The sequence below is a fragment of the Cebus imitator genome, unplaced genomic scaffold, assembly GCF_001604975.1.
Source record: "Cebus imitator isolate Cc_AM_T3 unplaced genomic scaffold, Cebus_imitator-1.0 Scaffold50, whole genome shotgun sequence".
Classification (NCBI taxonomy): domain Eukaryota; kingdom Metazoa; phylum Chordata; class Mammalia; order Primates; family Cebidae; genus Cebus; species Cebus imitator.
Genome location: NW_016107365.1, coordinates 7,947,821 through 7,952,421, shown reverse-complemented (window position 1 = coordinate 7,952,421; position 4,601 = coordinate 7,947,821). Strand labels below are relative to the sequence as shown.

Below are 4,601 nucleotides of genomic sequence, written 5' to 3'. Positions count from 1 at the left end.
AAAAAAAAAAAAAAAAAAAAAGGATATAGAATGGCAGAATTCACCAACTATCTGTTGTCTTCAAGAGACTCACTTGACACCTAAGTACTCACATAAAGTTAAGGTAAAGGACTAGAAAAAGATATTCCATGCAAATGGACACCAAAAGCAAGCAAGAGTGGCTATTTTTATACTAGACAAAACAAACTTTAAAGCAACAGCAGTTAAAAAGACAAAGAGGAACATTGCACAATGATAAAAGGAATAGTCCAACAGGAAAACATCAAAATCCTAAATACATATGCACCTAACACTGGAGTTTCCAAATTTATAAAACAATTACTACAAGACCTAAGAAATGAGACAGACAGCAACACAGTAATAGTGGGGGACTTCCATACTCTACTGACAGCACTAGATAGATCATCAAGACAAAACGTCAACAAAGAAACAACGGACTTAAACTATACCCTAGGACAACAGGACTTAACAGATATTTACAGAATATTCTACCCAACAACTGCAGAATATACATTCTCTTCATCAGCACATGGAACATTCCCCAAGATAGGCCATATCATAGACCACAAAACAATTCTCAACAAATATACGGAAATCAAAATTATATCAAGTACTCTTTCTGACCACAGTGGAATAGAATTGAAAATCAACTCCAAAGGGAACCCTCGAAACCATGCAAACCCATGGAAATTAAATAACCTGCTCCGTAATGATCGAGTCAATACTAAAATCAAGACAAAAATTTAAAAATTCTTTGAACTGAACAATAGTGACACAACCTATCAAAACCTCTGGGAAACAGCAAAAGTGGAGCTAAGAGGACAGTTTATAGCATTAAATGCGTACTCAAAAAGTCTGTAACAGCACAAGTAGACAATCTAAGGTCACACTTCAAGGAACTAGAGAAACAAGAACAAATCGTGCTTGTTTCGGCAGCACATACAGTAAAGTTGGAACGATACAGAGAAGATTAGCATGGCCCCTGCACAAGGATGACACGAAAATTTGTGAAGCGTTCCATATTTAAAAATAAAAAAGAACAAACCAAACCCAAACCCAGAAGAAGAAAAGAAATAACAAAGATCAGAGCAGAACTAAACGAAATAGAAACGAACAAACACAAAAGATAAATTAAACAAAAAGCTGGTTCTTTGAAGAGAGAAATAAAATTGATAGATTATTAGCAAGAATAACCAAGAAAAAAAGAGAGAAGTACCAAATAAGTACAATTAGATATGAAACAGACATCATAATCAATACCACAGAGATACAAAAGATCGTTCAAGGTTACTATGAACACCATTACACAAATAAACTAGAAAACCTAGAAGAGATGGATAGGTTCCTGGAAACATACAACCCTTCTAGATTAAGCCAGGAAGAAATACAAACTCTGAACAGACCAGTAACAAGCAGCAAAATTGAAATTGTAATTAAAAAGTTACCAACAAAAACAAGTCCACGGCCAGACGGATTCACAGCTGAATTCTATCAGACATTCAAAGAAGAATTGGTATCAATGCTATTGACACTGTTCCAAAAGACAGAGAAAGAGGGAATCTCCCTAAAATTATTCTATGAAGCCAGTATCACTCTAATATCAAAACCAGAAAACAACATAACAAAAAAAGAAAACCACAGTCCAATACCCTGATGAACACAGATGCAAAAAATCCTCAACCAAATACTAACTAACCAAACTCAACAGCATATCAAAAAGATAATGCACCATGATCAAGCGGTTTCCTAAGAAGGATGCAGGCAAGGTTTAACATCCATAAAACAATAAATGTGATACACCACATAAACAGAAATTAAAAACAAGAATCACATGATCATCTCAGTAGATGGAGAAAAAGCATTTGACAAAATCCAGCATCCCTTTATGATTAAAAGCCTCAGCAAAATAGGCATAAAAGGGACATGCCTTAAAATAATAAAAGCCATCTATGAGAAACCCACATTATACTGAATGGGGAAATGTTGAAAGCATTCCCCTTAAGAACCGGAACAAGACAAGAATGCCCACTTTCACCACTTCTATTCTACACAGTACTGGAAGTCCTAGCCAGAGCAATTAGACAAGAAAAAGAAATAAAGGGCATCCAAACTGGTAAAGAGGAAGTCAAACTGTGGCTGTTTGCTGATGACATGATATATACCTAGAAGATTCATCCAAAAAGCTCCTAGAACTGGTAAAACTGGTAAATAAATTCAGCAAAGTTTCAGGAAACTGAAACATCTGTGCACAACATTAATGTACACAAATCAGCAGCCCTGCTACACACCAACAGTGACCAATCTGAGAATCAAATCAAGAACTCCACCCCTTTTACAATAGCTGCAAAAAAAATTAAATCCTTAGGAATATACCTAATGAGATGAAAGACCTCTACAAGGAAAAGTACAAAACACCATTGAAAGAAATCATAGATAAGGCCGGGCGCGGTGGCTCAAGCCTGTAATCCCAGCACTGTGGGAGGCCGAGGCGGGTGGATCACGAGGTCAAGAGATCGAGACCATCCTGGTCAACATGGTGAAACCCCGTCTCTACTAAAAATACAAAAAAAATTAGCTGGGCATTGTGGCGCGTGCCTGTAATCCCAGCGACTCAGGAGGCTGGGGCAGAAGAATTGCCTGAACCCAGGAGGCGGAGGTTGCGGTGAGCCGAGATCGCACCATTGCAGTCCAGCCTGGGTAACAAGAGCGAAACTCCGTCTCAAAAAAAAAGAAATCATAGATGACACAAACAAATGAAAACACAGCCCATGCTCATGGATGGGTAGAATCAATACTGTAAAAATGACCATACTGCCAAAAGTAATCAACAAATTCAATGTAATTCACATCAAAATACCTCCATCATTCTTCACAGAACTAGAAAAACAAACCTGAAATTCATAGCGAACCAAAAAAGAGCCCACATAGCCAAAGCAAGACTAAGCAAGAAGGACAAATCTGGAGGCATTACATTACTGGACTTCAAACTATACTATAAGGCCGTAGTCACCAAAAGAGCATGGTACTGGTATAAAAACAGGCATACAGACCTACGAAACAGAATAGAGAATCCAAAAATAAACCCAAATACTTACAATCAGCTGATCTTTGACAAAGCAAAAACAAAAGCAAGCGGGGAAAGGATACCCTATTCAACAAATGGTGCCGGGATAACTGGTAAGTCACATGTAAAAGAATGAAATGGGATCCTCATCTCTTACCTTATACAAAAATCAACTCAAGGTGGATCAAAGGCCTAAATCCAAGACCTGAAACCATAAAAATTCTAGAAGGTAACACTGGAAAAATATTTCTTGACATTGGCTGAGGCAAAGACTTCATAACCAAGAACCCAAAAGCAAATGCAGCAACAAAAAAGGCTAATAGATGGGAGTTAATTAAACTAAAAAGCTTGTGCACAGCAAAAGAAATAATCAGCAGAGTAAACAGACAACCCACAGAGTGGGAAAAAATTTTCACAATCTATACATCTGACAAAGGACTAATATCCATAGTCTACAAGGAACTCAAACAAATCAGCAAGAAAAAAACAAAAAGTGGGCTAAGGACATGAACAGACAATTCTCAAAAGATGATGTAGAAATGGCCCAAAAAATATGAAAAAAATGCTCAATATCACTATCAGGGCAATGCAAAGCAAAAACACAATGTGATACCAACTTACTACTGCAAAAATGGCCATACTCAAAAAAGAATAGATGTTTGTGTGGATGTGGTAAAAAGGGAACACTTTGACACTGTTGGTGGGAATGGAAACTAGTACAAACACTATGGAAAATGGTGTAAAAATTTCTTAAAGAATCAAAACCACATCTATCATTTGATCCAGCAATCCCACTCAATGGGTATAGACCCAAAGGAAAAGAAGTCATTACACAAAAAAGATACTTGCACATGCATGTTTATAGCAGCACAATTCACATTTGCAAAAATATGGATCCAGCTTAAATGCACATCAATCAATGAGTGTATTTATATACCATGGAATACTACTCAGCCATGAAAAGGAATGAAATAGTGGCATTTGCAGCAATGTGGATGAAATTGGAGACATTATTCTAAGTGAAGTAACTGAGGAAAGGAAAACCAAACATTGTATGTTCTCACAAGTGGGAGCTAAGTTAAAAGGACACAAAGGCATAAGAATGATAGAATGAACTTTGTGGACTCAGGGGAAGAGTGGGAGTGGGGTGAGGGACAAAAGACTACACATTGGGTGCAGTGTACACTGCTCGGGTGACAGGTGCACCAAAATCTCAGAAATCACCAGTGAGAAATTATTCATGTACCCAAACACCACCTATTCCCCAAAAACCTACTGAAATTAAAAAAAACCTGAATCACAAAATCCTAGTGTATGTGTATGTGTGTGTAAAAAGTATATATATATATATATAAAACATCTCAACAAAATCAACTATGTAATTCATGTGAAAAGCATTTATAATGAACACATCAACATAATGAACATCAACAAAAGTCAACTACATAAAAAGCATTTTCCAAACAGGTAGTCTAACCTTTGAATTTCTAGTCTCAAACTTAGCGTGCATCAAAATCAAATAAGACACAGAGTGCAA

General features: G+C 36.8%; 1 protein-coding gene and 1 non-coding gene across 3 annotated transcripts in view; one reads left to right on the top strand and one right to left on the bottom strand.

The window, feature by feature from the left end:
• The window catches only part of SCAMP1 (secretory carrier membrane protein 1), a 121,797-nt gene that overhangs the window by 88,276 nt on the left and 28,920 nt on the right, over positions 1–4,601 (bottom strand). The window lies entirely within an intron of this gene.
• On the top strand, positions 921–1,027 carry LOC119471101. Its single transcript, XR_005200098.1, has one exon. It is a non-coding gene; the product is annotated as a U6 spliceosomal RNA (small nuclear RNA).